The sequence below is a fragment of the Macaca mulatta genome, chromosome 4 (assembly GCF_049350105.2).
Source record: "Macaca mulatta isolate MMU2019108-1 chromosome 4, T2T-MMU8v2.0, whole genome shotgun sequence".
Classification (NCBI taxonomy): Eukaryota; Metazoa; Chordata; class Mammalia; order Primates; family Cercopithecidae; genus Macaca; species Macaca mulatta.
Window position 1 is genome coordinate 148,375,321 of NC_133409.1, and position 23,997 is coordinate 148,399,317.

The 23,997-nt window shown below is 51.1% G+C and overlaps 1 long non-coding RNA gene across 1 annotated transcript; it reads left to right on the plus strand.

The window, feature by feature from the left end:
• The first annotated feature begins 5,844 nt into the window (after positions 1–5,844).
• LOC144340674 (uncharacterized) lies at positions 5,845–8,530 on the plus strand. The gene is made up of 2 exons (XR_013416920.1): positions 5,845–6,092; positions 6,757–8,530. It is a non-coding gene; the product is annotated as an uncharacterized LOC144340674 (long non-coding RNA).
• The last annotated feature ends 15,467 nt before the right edge of the window (positions 8,531–23,997 follow it).

Sequence of the window (23,997 nt, forward strand, 5' to 3'; positions counted from 1 at the left end):
CATGGGTAGTTGGCCTGTGAGTCCACACCAGCTGAGAGCTGCTGGGATAAGGAAGCAGGTCGGGAGAGGTTCTGGCTGCAGGAGCTCAGGTTTGGGGGCAGGCAGAGGGAGAGAGGCAGTGCGTGTCCACCTTAGTTTCCAGGGAAGAGGCTCTTACCGCCTGCTTGGGAATGGGCTGACATGGACTGTGGTTGGTGCAGGCAGGCAGGCAGCAGAATAGGTAGGGAGGGAAGGGCAAGAGTTGGAGCCACAGTCAGAGACAAGGCCCCCAGAGCAGGCAGCCTGCAGAGCTACAAAACAGTGGCTGCAGAAGACAGGTTTCTACTGGATTGCTGATCCTTTGCTCACATGTGGCCCAAAAGTGTGGACTCATCTCCCAGGCATCCTTTCCCCCTGTCCCCCCCAGGCCCAATGCCTGCCCCTCAGCCTCCCTGAGCCAGTCTGCACCGCCATGGAGGTCTGCATCTTCTCAGGCTGCTTCTCTCAGCCTCCCCCTCTCTATCTTCTCAGCCCCTTTATTCACTTGCTCCTGGATTCCAGGATCTCCAGCTCCAAATCAATCCACACTTAGCAAGCCTCCGCTGCGCCCTCTCCACAGGCCTGAGGCTGTTTCAGGCCACACCGCAGTTCCATTCTATCCCTCCCACCCCATGCCTGGAGATGTGCACTTCAGCCCCAGTGTTTTCATCCTACTCTCCTGTACATCCTCAGTTCCATTGCAGGCTGCAAGACACAGCGGGGCTCTGAGACCAAACGCAAAGGCTGGACGAATGGCTCCAAGCTGCTGGGAGTGAAGCATGAATCAGGGCAGTTTTTCAACCAAAATAGGAAAAAAATACAAATCAGCGTCAAACTGCATGAGATTCTGATGGCCACCAACCCTGTGACAAACAGTGATCAGGAAGACATGGAAAGGCATTCAAAAAGAGTGAGGCGACAACAAAATTGATCCGCCTAATCTAACAACTGACAGGCCTAGGGCGTGGCAGAAAAGCCAAGTATGTAATAGTCTCTCCACAAGTGCCACCAGGCTAGAAAAACAAGTGCTGGCGCTGAGTGGCTGGCGCGGAGTCTCGACGAAGGCGGGTGGAAGAGCTCAGGCGACGGCCTTGGTCAGTGGTGAGTGGCCACGACAGAGTAGAAACTCTGCAGCAAGATAGAGACTAGGAGGCGCCCAGGGGTTGGTTAAACACAGTTCTACTGTATACAGAACAGCAAACAGCTGCAGTAAAGCTGTGTCTTCCTTAATCACGACGTCCCATCTTACTAATTGCCCTGAAATGTCCCCAGAGCTTCTTAGAAGGCTGTCCTTCCAGGGGCACCACTTTTCTGGGTGATTAGTTCAATGCATCCTCCCTGAGCCTGGCCACTCCCACCCACCCTTGGGATGAAATGTCTGTCTCTTGGCTCCGACTGCCAACTCTCTCATCTGGACGAGACGCCGAGATGCGGTTCTTTGTTAAAGACACCTGGCAGCGTCAAATACAGAGTTTTCAAATCCACAGAGAGAGGAAAGGAACTGGATTCATTCTCCAAAGTGACAGACCCTGGAGTAGGAGGGCTCTGGTGGTGGGGCACTGAGGCTCCCGATGCCCACATCATAATATTTAATGCTCTGGTGGCAGAGGGGCCCCAAATATACCCCTAAAATACCTCTTTTCAGGAAGAGGAATGATGATGAAATGTGGTCATTGGTAAGGGAAAAAAAAATCAAAAAGAACTGTTTAAAGAGCAAAAACTCCACAGGAAGTCTTAGAGAATATTTGAAAAAAAAAAAAAAAGTGTCCTGCAGAACAAAAAGACTAGGCCCATAACTGGATGTCACAGGCAGCTAAATGCAGAGCCTTAGGGGCCACCTTGAGCAGGGAGCCTGCTGGGAGGGAGGGCTGGAGAGGGGGCCTCAGTTCCCCACCCACACTCGAGGGGCTCCTCACAGACCTCAGAAGTAGGAATTAAAGAGTCTTCAGGGCTACAGAAGGCTTCCATCAGCCTAGAATGAGGGCGGGACACACAGAACCCCAGACACACACATTTTGCAAATGAATGACAGGTGTCCATCCAGTCTGCCGATGACACACAGAGGTGAGGGAGAAGGACCATTGACCACCCTGTCCAAACCGGCCCCCCTCACATCCAGAGCCTGGCCACCCCGAGCTGGCTTCCAGAAACCTTAGACACTCTAGCCGGGAGTGATGCCTCTACCCTTCTTAACAGAACTTCGGCAAAGCCGTGGTCACAGATGATGTACACCCAAGTACTTTGAGCACTAGAACCTTCTTTCCCCACCATAGGTACTATGACTATTGTTAATGTAACACTATTATGGAAGCCTCAAAATCCTTTTTCTGGTCCAGACATCGCAAAGCGTCAGGAACATTTGCCCCCAAAACCCGCAGCAGGGCTGTTTTGAATCCACTGCACATCTTTGGGTATATCACAAAAAGGTATCCCCCTCTGGGCGGATCCAGGGCAGGTGGCGCCCTGCTCAGCCTGCTGCATGGGGCTGGGTGTCTGCCCCTCAGATGAGCCCCCAGTGCAGGGTACAGCTTGCAGAGGCACGGGGGGAGGGCAGAGGCTTCTCGAGGGGAAATGGCCTTTCGTGTTTACGGTATGGTCGATCATCTGAATGGAGGGCAGGGGACCAGGACAGAGGCAGAGGCTCCTTCCCCTGAGCAGGGGACAGGAAGGATCACCACCACTTTGACAGTTGCTGTTTCTGGCTGGCGACAGGGTGGACCAACATCTATTAGAGGTGACTGCAGAAGTGACGGGCCTTGAAGCCCAGTGGAATTGCTTCATGTTAGTCTTTTTGGTTTTAAGTCAACTTTTGATGCAAGTAGAACACACACACAGAAAAATGCACACACGTGTCATAAATTTCCAGGCCAGTGCATTTCAACAACTGAGTGGACTCATGTGACTAGCATCTAGGTCAGCAATCAGAATAGTACCAGCCTCCCTCCCTGGACCTTTCTGTGATCTCCCTCCCCAAATGTAATCACTAACCTGAAATCTAACCCCACAGATTACGTTTGCCTGTTTTTTGAACCTTACACAAATGATTGCTAATAATATTTAGCCCTTTTATGTGTGACAGTTACATTTGGAAGCTGTATCATGCGGTTGTATTCCGTTGTAGAAATACACAATTTATTTATCCATTATACTGTTAACGGGCATTCAGGCAGTTTGACTTTTCAACTTTTTTTTTTGCTGATTACAAAGATAATCAAATAGTCATTGTAAAAAACAAAAAACAAACAAACAAAAAAACGGTTCCCATTTTCCAATCTCATGGAGAGCTCCAGGGTCTCTCTGGGTTCTCAACATCCAGGCTTCCCTTCCTTCCTTCACTTTTTGGAGCTCCTGTCACCAGCATCCACATCGCTGGGCCTTTGTCCCTACAGCTCAGCTCAGCCTCCTTACAATCCTCAACCCAGGCCAGTGTCCGCTCTGCCTTCACACCCCAGCTCCACAGGCACTCAGACTGCCGGAAAGCTGCTCCCGCACAGCCACAGTGCCAGGAACCTCTGCCTCCCTCTCCAGCTGGGCCTTGGGGCCTGCCCTTCCACTTGCTTTGATCAGCTGCCTCACCTCCTGCAACCTCCTCTGGGCTTTTTGCAACCACTAGCCAGAAACTCAGAAAATATCCTCAGCAGCTATTTCACTGAGGAAAGGAGGCCCAGAGCCTAGCGGCCTTCGCCTGCCTCCTGACCCTCCCATGTGCCAGTTGACAGGACCTCCTGTCTCCCAAGGTCTGGCCCTGGACCCTCCTCCCCAGCCTCTCCAGGATTTGAGCCCTGCAGTCTTCTCCCTCGATCCAGAAATCCTCAGCCCCTGCCCTCTCTAGGGCATCTTCCACTCAGGCTGCTAGTGGGCCACTCCTTCCCTCCCTCCTGGGGGGACCAATATGCCCTCCACTCACCCCACAGCAGCAGCTTGAGCTGAGCTCACCAGCAGCCTTGCTAAATCCACAGGACACTGCTCAGGCCTCCAGCACAAAATCTCTAGGTGGCATTTGACTTCGTCATCCATGCTCTCTGTTGAGACTTGTCCCTTGACTTCCCGGAGTGCCACTTTTCCTAATTGCTCTCTCTACTCCCGACCCCACCCTTTTTTCACCTTTTTTAAACCAGTTCCTCCAACTGCCTCTTAATGACAACTTTCTCCAACATTCTGGGTTCATCTCTTTCCTTCTGGGGCTTCTCTCTTAAGACAGAATGTGGGAAACTCTCACACCTCTCCCATCCCTGGTCCCACCCTTCTCCCGGAATTCAGGCCTCCTATCTAGCCATTCTACCTAGAGGTCCCAGAAGGGCCTCAGAATCTCAGGGAGTTTCCTTTTGAATCAAAGCACATTGAATTTTGCATTTAGGAAATAAGCCAACAAGTGTTTTCGCAATACAAGCTACACAGTGTAGAGCTCAGCAAAACCTTGGCAGGTGGGCTGCAGAGCAAACAGTCTGTCCCTCCCAAGCCTCCAGGGTGCGCGTCATCCTAGGTGAGGTGCGCTTCCCCAAGTGCCTGAACGGTGCATTAGAATTGCTGGCAGAGCATGTGGTTTTTCCATGTACGGAGAGGAAACCTGGATTTAAGAGGTTGAGACACTGGAGAGAAGGACTGTATTTGTCAGGGAGCCAGCAGGAGCCGAGACCCTACCAAACCAGGTATTTTCAGCAAAGCTCAGTGATCTGACTCTTTATCATGACAAAAGTTTGGACCTGCTGCCGTGAGTAGAAGACAACCTAAAAGAGCAAGGGTGTGCAAGGTGGGTAAAGAAGGTTCCCTATACAATGAACAGACTCAGAGAGGGCAGCCAGGCCAGAGCCATGCCTTCCCCTGAGGGATGCAGGCAGCCCACGCCAGTCAGCAGGGAGATGCCTGGAGAGATGTCTCTCCGACTTCATTCTCCTGGCGCAGCCAGGGCCTCTCCAGTGCAAACGCAAGATATCGGGCACAGGGATCTTGCTGGGAACAGGGCCTGGAGAAGAATGTGAGAAAGAGCAGAAACAGGGGGACTGCATCAGCACCATTCAAGACATCCAAGACAGACTGAGGATCGTCATGGACATTGCAGTAGGGACCAGGAAGTAAACTCGAAGGACCCAGTGACCTTCCTGGAGCCTTCGTCCATTCCCCTTATTGACCCTCCTTTTGTATTGTCTGGATGAATTGCCAGTGAAGCCCTCACTTGAGAGGGTCTGTGTGTTTGTACCACCGCAGGGAAGGCTAAGGGCAAGGCAGGGGTGGGCAGGATCCAGCGAGCCTGCCTTCCTCCCCACTTGATGCCATCCCTAAACTGTCTGAAAAGTGTCACCTGGCTAAGCAAGAAAGCCACTAGAGACGTGGGGTAAAGATGAAACAGGCAGCTCCCTGGAGGCTGGGTTTTTAAGGAGGAAGAAATCTGAGACGGAAAGATGATGTTTCAAAAACTTGTAAGGATAAGAGAAATGGTTTACCAAAAGGAAAACCCCAAAGCAGGGCTGAGCATGTGTTTCTGAGTGCAGAACTGTTACCAGTGGGGTGGTCAGAGGAGGCATGCTGGAACCGGTCTTATTGAATGCTATTTTCAATGGGGAAATGGGATACACAAAAGAGAAATGACAACTGTGGGTGGTTAGATTTCCAACCACAGGGAGAGAAGCTGCAGAAGGACCAGCCCAGGGCGCAGGGAAGTAAATGACAGATTCCGAGTCGACAAGTGTAAGGTGTGGCCCTGAGATAAGGGGGAGGATCCGGGCGCCCCTGAGCACAGGAGGCCAACAGAAGAGTGGAGCCACCAACTGAAAGCAAAATAGAGCCTCATCTGACACTTCACCCAAGCAAGGTGTTTCCGCACAGGAAACCCACTCATTCTGTTGTCAGTGAAGCAAGATGTTACAAGGCTTTTTCTAGTCCAGAGAAGGGTGCCAGGCAGCTGGGGATGGGGAGAATGGGGGTGTTCTAGAAAGAAGAGGGCTGGGCTGAGCTGTGTGTAGCATCTATCCAGTCTTTTAAGGATATGTCGGCAGGGATCATGAATCAGCCTACGAATCCTACAATAACAAGGCTAAGGCATCCCTTGGGCTGCAAGAACCCGTTGAGTAAAGCAGGTAAGCTCTTCTCTCTGGAGAGTATTCTATGCTAAAAATAAATTTGAAGTAGGGCTTAGATGCACTCAGAGAGAGCCCTATAAGGATAATGGAGGAAGCAAGGGGACCCCACTGGGGGCCCAGCAGCCGAGAGGCCTAGTCCTGTGACTGACTTGCAAGCCTGTCCTTAGTGTCCCTGCCCTGGCAGAAGCTCTAGCTTTGGCCTTTCTTATATTCCAGGCCACACAGTGTGCACAGCATTGCCAGCTGTGGGCTCTTCCTGTGTGTGGTGAATGAAAGGTAGGCAAAGATTTGTGAAAAATCAGAATGGTTTCCAGGCAACCGTGAGCCTGCTGGTCCCAGCAGAAAGCAGTGTGCACTCATGAGCGGAGCCCAAGGCTCCAGAATGGGCCTTGACCAAGGCCAAGCCCCGGGAGGGATGATGGTGGGCGGTGGGGGCACAGCGAGGGGCGCGTGGCCAGGTAAGAAGTCACTCCACACTTCCAGTTCATGGCCCAGGTTCAAGACACACCTCCTAACCCCCAAGAAACCGCTAGTGCTGTCTGTGAGGCCCTTCTGACAACCCTAACTGCTCGGACCCCCAGCATTTGCACAGTGGGGAGGTGGGGAGGAGAAAGGAAGGAGCCCTATTCTCCACAACGGTGTCCCTTCTTTCTCCCCAAAGGAGCCCCTCGGAGTTTAACTGCAGGTGAGGTGAGCACAAGTCCACGTTCCCACTCCTGACCCTGGAAGCCGATCCACTTCCAGGACTTTCTGCTTTCCACCTTCCACCCTGGACCCTCTTCTAAGCAACTTTGCACTTTCCCCACCGTGACCTACTGTGGCTCCTTGGGGGCCACCTGCAGACTGGAAAAGTAGATCTTCCTTCCAGCGTCCTCTTTTCCCACCGCGGTCTCACTCCCATGCCTCACTTCGGCTCTCCTTCTCTCCCCTTCCCTGCTGGGAGAAGAAAGGGCGACAGCCCATCACCTTCGGGCTGGCTGATGGGGACACCGCCCAGCCTTGAGGGCATCCCAAAGGCTTTCAGGACAAAGGGAGGAAAACATTTCCACCAATGACTTTCCACATCCCCACAAATGGCTCCTGCCTCCAGCCATTCCAGAAAGACCATTCCAGACTCAGAGCAGCCCGCCTGCCTAAGCGGAATCTTCTTAGGCGGAGAAGCCAAAGGCTCCAGGTCATCCACAGCTTCCTTTGGAACCTAAAAATCAGAACTTGATTGCAGTTGTCATGCTGATGGACAGAAGTGCATAGGGGACCTGCCACACCCACACGTCAAGGGACAGGGAATGAAGACCAGAATAGTCAAGCCAAATGACGAAGACCAGGATACTCAAGTCAAATGACATGGCTGGTGGTAGAGGGAATGGGACTGGTGAAAAAGCAGGTGACGCTAGAAAAATCTGAAAAGTAAAATGTGGGAGAGAGCCAGTGTGTCGAGGTGGAAGGAAAGGCAGCCTCCCTGAGAGCCACAGAGTGAGCCCAGGCCATCGAGTCATCACCAGCCACCTCCACCCAGGCTCTTCTGCACCACTGACCCCACCACTGCCCCCTGGACCTCTTCTTTCCCCTGCTTCAGAGTGGCCCAACGACAGGAAGAAGCCATCAGAGGGACTGCTGCCATCTAACGGGATCCCTTAAGACTTGGTGGAACCAGATGTGTCTACTGGTTGCCCTGCAGTAGCCCTGACTTCTTTAAGGGTCACATTTCCCTCTGTGTATGACTGTCTTCCAGCCCTGCCACTGTGTGCATCTACACTTTCCCTCAGGAATGTCCTGGGGCCTCTGCTCCTCTGTGTTCACCACGTAGGGCTCCTCAGGGACCCCTGTCTCTTGGCACTGTATCTGCTCGGCCCATTCATCTTGAGCCTTCTTGTTTCTCTGTATTTGCATTCAGTGTGAGGGCCAAAATCCAGAGCTGGTCACAGAGCAGAGTGCCATAATCCTGGGGATGGAGCCTTGTGGTATCTGAGGACGGATGTCCCCTGATCTTTACCCTGTCCCTCCCCTTGGCTGGGTAGCAGCCTGTGAGCCCAGAGGGGATTGGGAAGGCAGGCCACATTGCATGAGGAAGCCGCAGACACTCACTTCCTGGCGTCTCTTCCCCTTATCCAAAACCTGTCCTTCCCTGAGGGTGGCTCCTCTTCCAACTCTTCTGAAAGAAACAGTAAGGCTCTTCTCTCTTCTATCTTCCCTCAGGCAAGGACTCCAGGACTGTGCCTTACTGGCTTCTTTCCTTCCACTCCTGACCATTCTAACCCCTCTTTGGTGATGCTTCCTCTTCCTCTCGGAGCCCTCTCATGTCACATGACCGTCTTCTTCCCATCTTCATCTATCAACAACCCAGTGTACTTCCACATTTACATCCCCACAGGAGCTTATTAGAACAATGCCTAGCACGTAGTAGATGCTCAATAAATATTTGTTGAATGAATGAATGGAGGGCTCTGGCCTCAGACTCACCAATTTCATTTCTGCCCCAATACTTATCAGCCTAAACAATTTTATCAACCCCCAAGGAGACCTGCTGCTCATCTCCACTTCTGCCATCCATCCCCACAGCCAAACCTTGAACCCAGCATTACCTACGGAGCCCCCACCTTGGCTCCCCACCACTCCCTTCTCTGGAAACATGTTATGGCTGCTCATCCCAACTTGAAGCTCTTCAGTTACATATTATGTTTTTTCTCTACCTCAGGGTCAATCTGTTTAAAACCCTTGGTTCCCTTTTCTTTATGCTGGGCTTGCCTTGCTGGTCTCCAACCTTGGAACAGTGGACCTTTCATTTTCTCAAGTCTTGCCCTTTAGCTCTGCTAAGAGAAAAATGCATAACTACCAGCTTCTTCCATCACTGCTCGGCAGGGCGGGCCCCCCTCTGCTAACCCCTGTTGGCCCTTTTCCCCAAATTCCCAGAATTTATCATTACCCTCAAACCCTCATCCCCATCAGTTGACAACATCCACTCTTAGTTCACTGATAAACACCTCGGCCATCAATTGTGAACTCCCCCCAACCCGCCAACCTCACGTCGTCTGTCCATGTCTCCCATTACCTCCAATGTGCTCCTTGCCCCTTTGTAGGGTTATGCCTTTGCCTGGGCTTTGGGATACGCCAGCCTTTCTGCTCACCCCAGGTTGGCCCTCCAGCCAAGTATCCCTCTCCCCAGATTTCTGTTAAGTTCCCTCTGCCCTCGCCTCCCTCCCCACAGCCTACCTCCCGTCAGATTTATACCTTCCCTTCACTATCCCCCTTCCTTAAGCTAGCGTCCTCTTTGAAAATCGCCATTTATCAGAAACCTCTGGAAGGATCTTCACAGTCTGTGGAAGGCCCGCCCACCCTTCCTGTCCATCTCATCTGGTGTAATTGGCCTCCTCTCCCACCAGCTCATGGGTCTCATCCCCCAGAGACTCAGCCCCCTTTTTGTTGCCACATCCTACAACCTTTCCTATTCCTTTTTATTACAGAAGAAATCCATGCTTATTTCAACAACACTAAAGAGAGAGTCAAATGTGTGAGTCCCTCTTACCCTGCCCTGAATGGTGTTAAAGGTGGAGCATGTGTCCTTCCGCTGTTTACTACATGCAAACGTAATGTAGGTTTATGTACACAAGTAGAAGTTGGTTTCAAAAACATATATGAGATCCCAGTACACATATTATTCTGCAGCTTGCTTCATTTCAAGCCATGTACCAACATGGTTCCACATCAGATCAGTGTATATGCCCAGCCACACTCTGTGAGACTGCACTGCACCCCATTCTGTGGCTGTGCCATGAGTTTAAGGGCTCCCCATTTAGCAGGCACGCAGGTTGTTCCCCATGTTTTTAAACACTGCCAGGCTGCCACAACTATCCCTGCATGCTTATCCTCACGGAGTTCTGTATTATTTCTGTTGGAGAGAGTCTCAAAAATGCCTCTGCTTTTTATTTCTATTTAAATATTTTTGTTAGATGGCCCTCCAGAAAGGTTGTACCAGCTTTAAAACCCTCGGTTCCCTTCCTTTTCTTTATGCTGGGTGTGCACTTTACCTCAGCCCTCGAGGGTGCCTCTGCCCATGCCTGGGCCACCGCCCAATAACCTTTCCCTCATGGCATCTGCAGCAACAGCCCTGCCCGCCCCTTCCAACTCTGTCCCCAGCCCCCCCACAATAGCACAGACATTTCTCGCTATGTTACTCTTTTGGTCTTCTTCTTGAACCTCCTCTCACTCCCCGTCCTCCTGACACTGGGCCATCTTCCTCTGCCAGCCCTTCGCTGTTGTTCTGAAGATTCTCTGGGTTTCCTCCTCCGTCATCTTTATGCCCAAGGCAGTCAGATGGATCTCCCGCTCCCTCTGCACCTCACCCCTCTTCTCTCCCTGGGCCACCTCGCCTCGTGGTACAGGGCAGCCAAGTCATTCAAGCCAACTGCCCAATGAACGAGGATCTACACAGGTGAGTGTGCGGAAAAGGAGAGAACTCACATCGACCCTGGCATTCATGCATTCTACAAATATTTATTGAGTACCTATTATGTGCCAGAGGCCGGGGAAGATGTTCAGCTGAATTAGGCGAGGTCTGTCTTGGAGGCAAGGGAGACATTAATCAAATAATCACACAGATCAATGTTGGGTTTCAAATTGTGCTGGGTGCCATGAGGGAGTGGCTCACAGACATGTCCCTGGCAGCTGCCTTGCCTGAAGGAAACATGTTATCAGGGGAATGGCATTGGAACTGAGACCTGAACAGAGGGCAGGGTTTGATTGGATGAAGCAGAGGAGGAAGAGCTCTCCACGTTGCTACAGCAGGCCTGGGCCAGAGGGCCTTGAGAAGAGGCCTTGAGAAGAGGCCTAGGAAGCCCGGGAAAGGATGGCAGGCAGTAGGGGAGAGGAACGTGTGTTTATGAGACACCTGATCTTGGCCCTGTCTGTATTTCTAGCCAATCTAGAAATAATAACAGGAAAGCACTCACTCCCAGCGCTGGCCCCTCTGAGACCAGGAGACCTTGGGTTCAGCATACACTGATGGGGAAGAAGCAGGATGCAGAGGCCTTCACCCTCTCTCTCACTGATTACCAAGGTTATAGCCCTACACTCTGCCTTTGCAGATGCCATGCTTCCTCTCAGCTGGACACTCAAAAGCCTCCTACCAGTAACTGGAGAGAGAAAGTAAGCCTCTGGGCCACAGCCAGGGGGACAGGGGAGGGTCAGGACAGTTTGGCTTTTGACCAATCCACCCTTGCCTGGCCAAGCCCACCCCTGGCTTCCAGAGGCACGCCTCCCCCCCCCACATCCAGGAATGTGTGCCAGGCAATGTTTTCTTGCTGGATGCATGAGGAAGGGTTCTAGTTCTTCATTCACTTAGTGTGTCCTGCTCTTGGAGTCTGGGCACCTCTCAATAGAGGCTAAGAAATGCTGATCCCTGTGGATAAGAGAGCCACCTAACTTGGCCATCAGCCACTGAGCCCATCATCCATCTAAAGTCTCTCCAAATACTGGTCAGATGGAGGTTTCCATAGTCGCCATTCTAAATGGCAGGACATGTGACGGAGTCTGGAGCCCCATCCCAGCTACCCTTCAGCCTTCCTTCCAGCCAAGAACCACCTACTCTGCCCAGAGAGGCCACATTGCGCTCCAGCCAAGGGACCCCCTCCTTTCCTCCCTAGGAAAGAAGTTCTGTCCTCTATCCCCAAGGAGACTGCATATCCTTCACTACCTCCACTGAAGTTTCTAATGTTAGGTGGTCCTTCTCTTCACAGCACCTGCCCAAGTCTGTGTTTAGATGCCTCGAGCCTGATGCTTCCAACTAACATAGAAATGCCAAGGCCCAGCATGCTTCCCTGGCCATCCTACACCCTTGTTGAAATCCAGAGGCTCATGGACTTAAAAGTTCTTCAAAAATGAAGCCAGCTAGCTTCTACCCCCATGCCACAGCAGCCCTGCACAGATTGGTAAGCCCACTGTGACTCTGCTTAGTCCACCCTCCTGCCCATCCACACTGATCACCAACCACTAAGCCTTGCCTGCGGGAGTCCGAGGCACTCACTAGGTCTCTGACTCAACCTGTAGTGAAGAGGGGGTTTCCTGGGAGTGAAGTACCTATGAGGGTTACTGCCCCTTCTTTCTGGATTTTGGCTCTGAAAGTGTGGAATAAGACAGCGCACAGAGACTCTTCCACTTCTCAATCCAAGAGACCTCCATATAGTTCCATTCCATTCCAATGACCTCTGATCAGAAGGAAAATTACTATTGCAATAACACAGCACTGAGAGATTCTGAAAGAATCAAGCCAGGTCCTTTCGCAGATCAAAGCTTTCAGGAATTAAATGCTCAGTTAATTCACGGAGAAAATGATGTGTGGGTAATTTCTGGAATCTTTTCACCTGGGCAGACACGTGACTCCCACCAGATCTCTCCCACCTATTGCTTTGGGTGCCAGCCAGAAGGCATTGTCCCAGCCCGGGCTGGGTTCTAGCCCTGGGTCAAACGGGCTGGAGTGCCAATAAAGATGGTACTCAGTGACCTTGGTTCACCAGCAGAACCTGAGAAACCCTCTTCTACATGAAAGGAGAAGCAGCCCCTTGAGGGCAGCACCTGCCGGTGAGTGTGAAGCCAGGCCACCCTGTCCTTACAAAATTCTTGCAATATTTGAGAGAGTAGACATCCGAGTGTATAAAGTACTTTTCCTGTGCATCTTTTCAATTCCCAGGTAGTCCCAGTGGGCTCAAACTATTCACCCAGAGAAGACAGTATGAACTAGATTTACCCTGGCCCCTGACCAGACCTGGTGGTGGCAGCTCCAACTCCATGCAGACAGGAGTTGGGCTGCCCTACCCGGAGAAGCTAGCCACCCACTCTGCCCGGAAATATCTTGAGTGTCCCCAGAAGCCCTACTCCTTCCAAAGTTGAAAACAATGGTGATCTGCTGAAGACACTGGAACTCCACAGGAAACTGCTGAGCAAAGGAGGCAAGGAAAAGGATATTGAAAAGGATATTCTTGGAATATCCAGAAAACCAAGCAGGGAGGGGGATGTTTAAGGGAAGAGAAGGGGCTATCTCCTAGGGAGTAGTCTAGAATCTTCCCGTCACTGACACCCAACTTCTGCCCATTATCAGAGGTGCATCTGTCCCTTGGTGAGGGACAGGTAAGGAGGACTCCAGCAGAGCCTCAGCAAACAAAAGCTGTTTGCCTGCTGCAGGGGAGGGTGTGTGTGACAGGGAGGGTTGGAGAGGGGGCTGCCTTCCACCACTTGTAGTTCTAGGAATCCATGGACACCCTTATCGTGGCTGCAGGCCAGTGTTCCGCGGGTACTTGTCCTAGGGTGGGAGGAAGCAGCTGTGAAGATGCCAGCCTACTAGGGACAGGGGTAGGACCAGGTGTGCAGCCTGGGACAAGGGACAGAAGGAGGAAGCAGCACCATCAGCACTTTTTCCTTAACACCTGGGTGTGGGTTTGCGTGTGCATTTCTTAGGCAAAGAGGCATCTTAGTGCATGTTTTAAGCTGCCATCTCCTCCTTTTAAGCCTCCTAATTAATATCTGCTATGTTAATTATTTACTGGGAACAGATGTTAGAATTTAAAGAGCACTGAGCAGAGATCTTTTGCTAATCAATTTATTTTAACAGGTTTAAGTCTTTACTACCCACCCAATTGGAGATTTCCCCACCACTGGAAGCCTGAGCTCCTACAAGCCTGTGTTGCACATATTTCCAGCTCGCCCCAAGCTTGTTGCCTGCTCTTTAGCCCCTCCCCATCCTGGCCAAAGTGCCTCCTTCCCTTGGTATTCTAATTTGATCTGTGTAAGTCTAATTTGACCTGGAGAAAGAATCTTTCCTTCTAACATCAGTCCTTAGGTTGGACTAAACGGTCACTCAGTGAGATCTGGCCACGTCCTTCTAGGCTTTGAGTCACGTTTGCTGAAGCCATGCCAGTGAAATATTTCTGGGACTGAGAAGAAGTCAGCCTGACATTTTAAACAAACAAAGGCTGCAAGACTAAAATACCCATTTCTGCCTCTCCCCAGGGGTGTTTCTCACTGGGTGGGTAGGGAGGGCTTCAAAGCAGCCTGTGAAGTGTGGGTCAGCTTGAAACACACAGGGCAGCAAATCCGAACAGGCAAAGGCCTCAGTCTCCACAAGAATGTGCAGTCTAGGAGACGGCCAGGCCTGAACCCTCATGTTTTTCTGCCTGATCAGGGTGAAGAAGGGAAAGGTGAGCTCTGATCCTGGAACTTCTTCCCTGCCCTCTGCCAGCTCCCACCTCGCCACCACCCTGGGTTCTGGAACCACGCCAGGCAGGGCAGAAACCGAAGTGCTTTTGGAAGTCCACAGGGATTCCCACACCCACCACAGCCCAATTTCATCTGCCCACAGGTGCTCCCTGAACTCAATGGCTCTGCCTCAGCAAGGATATGGTCTGAAGGACAGGTATGGGGGCAGAAGAAGGTGAGTCATGGCGGGGTGATGGGCCTCACTACTAATCTCATCTTCCCAACATCAATTTCACCCAGGGCGTTGGACGAGGAGCCCCTAGTGGTTCCGTATGGTGAGGTTCTGTAGTTGCAGGATGTGGTCTCCTCCTTCAAGTCCATCTTTACGCAGAAGGCTGAGGGAGGAGGTGGCCAAGAGGCTCACTTTTGTTTTTGCCTGACGCCTCCTGGAGTATCACTGTCCCAGGAGCCCCTTTTGACATAGCCATCTTATGTTTGGGGCTAGGGTTTGTCTGCGGGTCCCACTGAAAATATTTATTAGAGACAAGTATCCAAGGAAGGAGGAAAACAGCAGTAACTGAATATGTGGGTTTGCTACCCACAGAATGAGGCCAGGGAGGGTTTCTGTGCAGGAACAGGTAGCTTGGGCTTGCAGGAGTCATACAAGGAGTGATGCCTTCAGACAACTGACTCCCAAGTTCCATTTTCCCTGCACAGGTAAGGAACCATCACACACTTGACTTTGCCTCCCCAGAGGCCAACTCACGAGGAGGAATGGGCTTCCCTCGCTTCTTCCCAGGCAGAGCTGAGGTGACTCCTTGGGGCTGGGGGCTCTGCCTCTCGCTGAAGTCCAGAAGAAAACATGCCTATGGCCTCAGACATGACAGAGTCTCCCTTGGCCTCGGCCGGTATTTGACAGTCTCAACCCCACCTGCAGAGGTGCCTGTGAGAAGGGCTCTTGCTCCCACCCTAACACAGATGCCATCAGGGACCGCTGTCCAGAATTTTCTGATAGTTCTGGATAGTTTTGGAGCCCTAATCCCACTGTTCCTTGTCTGTTCTGCTTGTAACAGAGCTCATCTTTTGGGGACCTCTTTCAGTGGGCAAAGAAAGGGTCCATTGTCTGAGTGGGGGCCTGGGCCTGGGCCTGTGCCACATGGGCCAGGGAAAGCTTCCTAGGTCCTTCTGCCCAGAAGGAATTTGGTCAGGCAGGTGAGGGAGAGTCTGCCTCTGAAGAGGGTCTGAGAAGCAGTCACATTGACCCAACCTTTGCGTGTGGCTTATTGACAACATCCGCACCCACAGCCCTGATCCATGTCGGAGACTCCCCACTTCAAAGTTCTTAAAGCCCTCACAGCACACATGAGTTCCTGTGGTCTTGGGGCACCCAGTTGCCTCAGGTCCTTGCTAGGCTCTGTTTCCTGGGCCTTGTTGGGACCAAAGATTCTGCCACAGCCAATGAAACAAGACCAAGCAGAGAACAGCACAGCATCCAGGGAAGGAGGGGGCTTGGAGGCCAACAAGGGCCATTGTCCCTGGGGAGGGGGCAACTCCAGAGAGCACCAGTGGCTGAGAGGCTCAAGTCCCCAGCAAGGCGGTAGGCCCTTCACTTCTTTCCAAACCTAAGGCTCTATGCACCATCAGGACCATTTGATCCATGCACTTGGTTTCCACCTCAAAGATGTTTCCCTTTCAACTCTAAACTCTGGGCCGGGCAGGCAGGCTCAGGGTCCCTTTACTTTACAAAATTAACCAAGGCTGACTAGACAGGCAAGAATATGTAGTCTCCACACATTTTTTTTAGGGAGCAAGAAGATACTTTGGTTGTGGGGGGTTGGGAGGGTCTTACGCCATGGCCCATAGACAATCACTGCCCACCTAGAAATCCTTTGTGGTTCAGGAGGAGGGGAATTTCCTGCTGGCTCTTACATTCCTCGAAGGTATATACAATTAGCTATAAGTGGGAACAAATGGGGCCTGCTCAGGCGCCATTCTCCAGTAGTTAAAGGTCAAATTGATCTACTTCCTTGGATGCATTCCTAGATTTCACTTAGTTTCCCACCCTTTCTCTACCCCACTGCTGATACAGATCTTATTTATGTGCCTCTGGTTCTGGTTCTGGCCTTCTTTAAGATCTAGTAAGTATGTGCATTGCCAATGCCAACTATGTGTCAGTTCCATGCCAGGAGCTGCAGGAGGGCCCAGTGGGGAATGAGGCATTCCCTACCCTTTAGGGAGTCTGCCTTTGGGTTGGGAAAGCAGATGAATGTTAAAGGGCACAGCACTGCCTCGGCGACCTTGCACGTATCCACATGTGCCACACAGGCAGTCTTGAACCACAGCTAATCCGAATCAAGGCCACAGGAGCAAGGCCTTGACATCCTGTGATCCTCCCAGACCACCAGAGGATGGGAGGCTGGAAGTCCCTGCTCTGAGGCCATCTCCTACTTGTACTTTCTCCCCTGGGAGTCTACCATGAGGCAGTTTCTTATCCTCTCTGGGTTCTAGCTAGAGAATATCGCAATGGAAAGAACTACTTTCCAGGTTTCAGGATGAAAACACGGAGGCACGAATAGTCACGCTGCTGGATTCAAGCCCTGGTACCCAGAACCTTTGGAACTCAGGCTCAGACTCAAATTTTCCTCTGGTTTATTCTGTGAATGAAGGCATTTCTCTGGGTATCTTAGTAGGGAGCCAGTTAAGCCCCCAAACTTCCCCTCTTCCCTACAACTTCGCTGACAAACAGATCTCCTGGTCAGCAACTGTCCCCCAAATGTAGTTGAGGACTGATAGCAAAGAGCTAATGAGACTGCTGGTGCTGGGTAGCTTCTTGGAGCATGTCCCCTTCCTCTTCCCCTCCCCACCCTCCCCCATCCTTTCATCCTATGGCAGCCTCTCCTATTATTATTTAATAGCCCTGGCTGGCACCTGCCCCCAACCGGAGTTCGTTGGTGTTGTATAGAAGCTGATAGAAGCACATCCATTTTTTTGCCTTTCTCAACCCCAAGGCCCCTGTCTGGTGAGCAGCCACTGACTTCTGCTCTGTAAGAGCACGCTTTAGCGCATTTTGAGTATCACACATTCTCCTTTTTGCCTCTTGCCACAGACCCCAAGGCACCTCCTCAAGATGACCACAGCTGTGACTGAAGAAGCAGTCACAGCAAGCTCACTTCACAGGAACCAAGCTGTGGGTTGATCCTACAGACTTTAAAAGGCAACTCAAAAAGGTATGAAGTTGTCAGATCCTCACCCCCAAACTGTGGCACACTGTTAACGCCTCTAGGCGGGCACGACTGCATGCCTTCCACTTGGGGCCTGAATCCTGCCTCCCTGGGCTGAGCGGCCTCCATGCCAACATGCTCTGACTATCGTGATGCCCCTGCAATGCCCGCGACCCTGCTGAGGCACAGCCCACCTCCTATCCCTCTGGGACTAAGGGGTCGGCGAACCAAGAGGTTTTGGGGGGCCTCCCTCCAGGTTTCCCAGCCTCCAGGAAAGCGCCCCCGCTGCCCCCGGCCCCGCTTCATCCCGCGTCCCCATTCGAGGGCCCTTCTGGCAATCAAGGCCCTTTTTCACCCTCAGAGAGGGAGTTATGGTTCTGCCAGCCCCAGCCCCCTAAAGGCCGCGCGGCAGGACGGAGGCAGCCTTTAAGAAGAGCAGTTACTCCGAGGCCAGGCCGCAGCGCGCGGACAGCGGGCACGTGGGGAGGGACCTGGTGGCCTTCAACGCCCCGGCCCCGCCCCCTCGCCCCGGCCCCGCCCCGGCCTCTCTCCCCGCCCGCGCCAGGCTGCCCCTGTCAAGCCCGCGGGGGCAGGACTCTGCTCTGAGGTCCCCGGGTGGTTGTTGAGGGCCTCGGCCTCCCTAGATTCCTTCCCATCTCCCAACAGCAATCCTCCCAGGGCCATGAGCCAGGAACCCCTGGTGGTTCTGTATTCTGAGGTTCTGCAGACGCAGGGTGTAGTCTCCTGAGAGTCCATCTTGATTTGGGAGGCTGCGGGAGGAGGTGGCCAAGACCCCTTCCCTAGACCTCGAGGCAGGACGGAGGCAGCCGTTAGGAACGGCCCCACTCCACCAGCCGGCCCGGCGGGGCGGTTACTCTGTTCCTGAGGTACCCCCCGGGGTGGATGTATGGGGACCTCCGCCTCCCTAGACTTCTAGGCCAGGGGCGAGGACCACCTTAGAGGATTTCCCGAGACGTGCCTGATTTCACATGTCCTGTCCTGCTGGCAGGGTGCGCCTCCTTTCTGCGCTTTGGGGAATGGTGCCTTCACGCACTTTGTAAAGGGTCTGGAACTGAGCTGAAGAGAAGTGATTGAGGGCTACTGTGGAAAGTCTCAGCTAATTCAGGTTTCTTCACCCACCAGATTGTCTGTGGGGTTGGAAACAGCTCTGGAGGGGGCCTGCAGAAATTACTTTCCCAAGTCTTTGGCCTGGAAGGAACGAACAGTGCCTGGCCAAGGACTTTGGGCAGGAGAGAGATGGGAGCAGAGAGGAGCCAAGGTCTACTATTTTCACTTCTGTCAATTAGATAAAAGCCCTTCCCAGAAGCTTTGAGCACCGCTGTCAAGTCCCATTCTTCCCCTAAACCATCCAGGTTCCATCTGCCTTGAAGCCAAAGGATCTTCTTAGCTTCCTCAAGAAAAATTCAGGCTCGAGCTTCTCCACCAGCACTCTCCTCTCCCCGAAGGAGTGGGTGGGCTGCATTTCTCTTCATATTCTATTCCATTCCAGACTGTCCTGGACTACCAGCCTGTCCGCCACCCCTTGGGGACGTCCCCTCCTACTCTGCCCTTGCCCTCTCAGGTCCCAAGCTGAGGAGATGAGCAGAGCGGTAAAAAGAGAGGAGGTTTTGAAAAGCAATGTCCTCTCAGTCTTTAACAGATGCCCCCCTAGGAACCTGCAAGAAGTGAAAATTAATAAGCTGAAGGTGGCCACAACCAATCTCTGCCACACTCACACCCTCCCCCATCCCAAATCATTCATTTTAAATAGTGGAAGACCTTTTTAAAAATGTAACATAAATTGGCTATTTCTTGAGGCAAACAAAAGGTGGCTCTGAAGCGATACATTTGTACTTGCATAAATTCATTAAAATAGAAAGCTTATAACCATCCAGGTTTCATTGACAGCCCCAGTCCATCTACATGCAGAAATGGTCCCCCAAAGCCATCTATGACAATTATTCTCACAGATCATCATGATAAACTCTAAGGGAATATACTAAGAAAGAGGGAAGAAGAGAGGAGGAGTCCATTTTTAATTAGTGGTTGGAAATAGAGCAAAAGTTAGACGGCCTTAGGTTTAAAACACAGATGTGCATTGTGATTGTACGAAGGAGGAGCTGTTGACAGAGAAAACAAGGTGGTGAACTCTGCCCTGGGCCTGGGACAGTTAGGAGAGGGTGGCTCACCACAGAAGATAGACTGGTAGAGGGGTATCAGGCTGGAAGAAGCGCAGCTTGGCCCTGGCGGAATGGCGGAGTGGCTAGAGGGACTGCAGGAGGAGGACAGATCTGGAAGCAGGTCTGGGCTATACTTTGGCCTCAGCCAGGGAGCCAGAGAAGAAAGGCTTGGATTCGAGGGGGGAAATTCACTCTCCCACATTGCTTTCTCAGAAGCGTTAATTCAGATCACCTGAAGACAGGGTCTGGGCCCCACTATGGCATGGTTCCCAAATGGGGGTGTGCTTGGAAGCCTTGGTGATTAAAGGGTGTTGACTAATAGAGTCAAACTCTGTAAAATATTTGAAGAGATTTATTGTGAGCCAAATATGAGTGACCATGGCCCGTGACACAGCCCTCAGGAGACCCTGAGAACATGTGTTCAAGGTGATCGGGGTACAGCTCAGTGTTATATATTTTAGGAAGGCATGAGACTCAAAGACATTTAAAAAATACATTGGTTTGGTTCAGAAAGGTGAGACAACTCAAAGTGGGGGCTTCCAGGCTATAGGTAAATTTAAACATTTTCTAATTGACAATTGGTTGGGTTTATCTGGAGACCTGGGATTAATGGAAAGGAATGTTCAGGTTAAGGTACAGAATTGTGAGAACCAAGTTTTATTGTGCAGAGGAATCTCTCAGATAGCAGATTTTAGAGAGAGAGTGGGTTGTAAAATGTTTCTTTTCGGACCTAAAAGGGTACCTGGCTCTTAGTTGATTTATCTCCTGGATCTGGGAAGGAAGGAAGGAAAACAAAGGGGAAAGGAAAGGTTTCTTATAGAATGTGGATTTTTCCACAAGAGACTTTGCAGGACAATTTCGAGGTATGGCAAGGAAATGTATTTTGGGGTAAAACATTTTGATTTTCTTCCTTGCTATGCCACAGTCGGATTGGAAAGTAAGTCACGATATATACGGGGTCAAATAAAACCCACCTGATGAGAATGTATGGTTGGTAGGGCATGACTCCCAGACCTCTTAGATAGGAATCTGGGCAAGACAAAAAAAATCAGAGCTTAGTCCTCAAGGGAAGGGGCAGCAGCGCTGTCGAGGGCTAACCAAGCATCAGGACTGGATCACCAGGCTTGGGAGAGTAGGGGTGTCAAGGCCCCGACAGCAGGGAGGGCCTTGGCCCCACCAGGAGGGCATCAGAAAGCAGGGAGCACTTGTAGTTCACCGTGATTCCCCTCGAAGCCCTGGGCCAGTCTCCTGCAGGGAAGGGCGGGCAGGAAGGCTTCCCCATAGGGGCAGGCTTGCTTTTTTGGCCAGCCACCCACTTCATATGAAAAACAGAGGTCCCCACTCCAGCGGTGCTGCCAGAAGGAAATCAGAAGCTCTAAACTAGAGACCAGAATCTGCGGAAGCTTTGAAGAGTGGCATCTTGTCATTTCTAGATGTTTCTACTTTGGTTGACTCTTTAATTTTTCTGCAGTTAAAACCATTAAAACAGCAAGGAAGCAGGGGCCAGGAGGGGAGCCCAGATCTCTCCCAAAGAAAACGAGAAAGACTGAATCCTTGGGGCCTGCCGTACAAAGGAGTGGTGGGTTGGAGGAGGGTAGGCAGAGACTAGGGTGGTCTGGGACTTTAAGTGCAAGACCCTGTGGATTTCATGGGGGGCAAGCCATGTGCAACAGAGAAACTCAGGAACCAGGGGGTTTCGCACAGAGGTCTGGGTGCTGTGAGGTACAGGGAAAGAATTAGTGGGTCTGGACCAGTGGGTAGGTGAGTCACAATGGAGTGTTGGTTTAGTTTAATCTCTGGTTTGTGTTGAGTGAATTTGCGTATAGTCCAACCACCACCCCCCTACCCCAACTAGACCATGTGCCCCTCAGGAACTGGGACTGTTTTATTTTCTATTCCTTATAGCAGGCTCGGTGCCTGGCACACTAAGTTGAATTTTATTTAAAACATTTCATTTACATTAAATGGTATATTTGCAAGTTCATTCTTCCAGATCTCAGTTCATTCTTTTATCCAGTCATTTTAAAGGGATTCTCTCAGACCCTCCACTAGCTAAGGGAGCCGAACTTTTCTTCCAGAATTGTCAGGAAATGGGACTTACTGACTTAGTGAGCTACTTATTTTATCTAGAATTAACTTTGTCTAATAAAATGTATATGCATTTTGGGAATGGATGAGGTGCTACACAGATGAAAGATGGTATTATTCGTCATACAGTGTTTTTGATTATAATAGATTATTCTCTGTCAAAACCCAGAAGGGCTCAGTCGAGGTAGGTTGCTGAAAGGGGAGGAAGTCTAAATAGCAGAATCAGACTTTTCCATAAGTTTACAGTGGGGTATGGGCAGCACTCAGGCAACCAGCCCTCGGCACAGCAACAGGGGACCCACCTCCTAAGTTGGGGCTGAGTAAAGACATGTTCCTGGGGCTAGGCTTTGCCAAGGCAGGCCTCTTCTGAAACATAAGCCCCATCTTTCTCCTGGCCCCGCCACCCCACCTCAGATGTGCTGTCTAGAAGCTGCACATCTGGGGTCGTTCAAACTCCTGGCTCGAATCACTGGAATCACCTGAGCAGGATAATTTTACAGTAATGATTAAAAATTGCTCTTCTAGATATAGCCTTGCCTCAGGGTAACCATTAAGAACATTACTTCCTAATTTAAGAAGCTCAATGTAGGGCGCTTTGGGCATTTAAAAAGAGGGAACTGCACTCATATCTTGATAAATTGTAAAATGTCTCCCACCATCTTCTTGTTCCAAATCTCCTCTTCTGCTTTCTACCATTGCCCTCTCTGGCATATAATCCTTTTAAAGAATAAAAACAAAAACAAACAAACAAAAAAAAGGAAGGTAATGAAAAGCCTATTGTTTCTTAGTGTCCACTGATGTTAAACACGCACACACATGCACAATTATGAATTTTGTGTATTTCTTCCGGGGGTTGGAGCCATAGGGGTTACATATCGGTATGCGATTTTGGAGCCTACACTTGAAATGGGAATTTGGATGTAGTTGAACAGACTTTTAACATTGCCCCGAGAAGAATTATACTGGCATTTGCTGGTCTGTGGTGTCACACCCCGGAGTGTATAGGATCCTCACCGGCTCTGTGACTCACCCTGGAAGTTGCACCTTTCTCGGGGGGCAGGGTGGGGAGTCACTTTTTATAAGTAAACCCTAGAGAGCAGTGTTTCAGTATCAATCAGTTTCTCAAGTTTGAGAGCAGATTGCGCCTCAATCCCTATCGTTGGGGGTGCTCGCCAAGCTTTCTGGGGTGCCGTCAAGCCAGGATCTCCCATTCTGATGCATCCTGGGTCTCCACTTCCCTTCCCTGCCTCTTCCCTGCTCTCCACGCTGAGCCAGCTAGATGGGTGAAACAGAGAACCTGTCTAGTCCAAACTCCTTATTTTACAGATCAGGAAAGTGAGGCCCAGAGAGGGATGACCCTCACCTCATCCTGCATCCCCTCTCCCCCTCTTCTGCCTTCACCCCAATACCTTCCAGCGTGAATGATGCCAACCCTGTCTCTCTTCGAGCCCCGCATCCTGCATTACTCTTTTCACAATATTTTTGAGTAGGTGGCCTGCCACAATCTTATATTTGGCATGGCAAAGGCAGACCCCTTTCCCTCCCTGCAGACCCCCAACTCAGCCACTGTGAGTGCTGTAAGGCCAGTCGCCACCTGTGTCCTTCTATTCATCACAAACTCAGCACATGCTTCTTTATCTTTTACCTCCTTGTGTCCACAAAACGGGCCACAACCAGGGTCATGCTGGTTGAACAGATCTGGGAGAATGGTAATTGACAATTCACACCAAAAATTGTGTTGAACAAAAATTCTCTTCTATTAGAATAATGACAGGAGAGACCACTTTGCCATTATGTTGCTTTCTCCTCAACTGGGGCACACACAAAACCTCAATAAAAATGTTATATCAAAGGCTCACAAACATCATTCAAATCTTCCCTAACGCATTGCTTTCATGTGAAAAACGAGCATTTCATTAAAAACAGGACTGTTGTGTGTGACGCTTGACAGGATGTTAATTTGTTGTGGGAATCTGTCAGTGTGCAAACAAGTACTTGCATGTTTTGTGCAGATGAGGTAACCGCTTGTAGAATGGCAACACCAGAAGGCATTTGGGTGACCTGCTTTGGCCTTTTGACTTTACAGAAGAAGAAACTGATGCCTGGCGAGAGGAAGGGACTTGCCCAGAGAGCCACTCACTGGTAGTAGAACTGGGACTAGAACGAGAGCCTCCCGACCCCCAGGCAGGGCCCTTCCTTCTCACAATGGCAGAACCACAAGATGTTGAC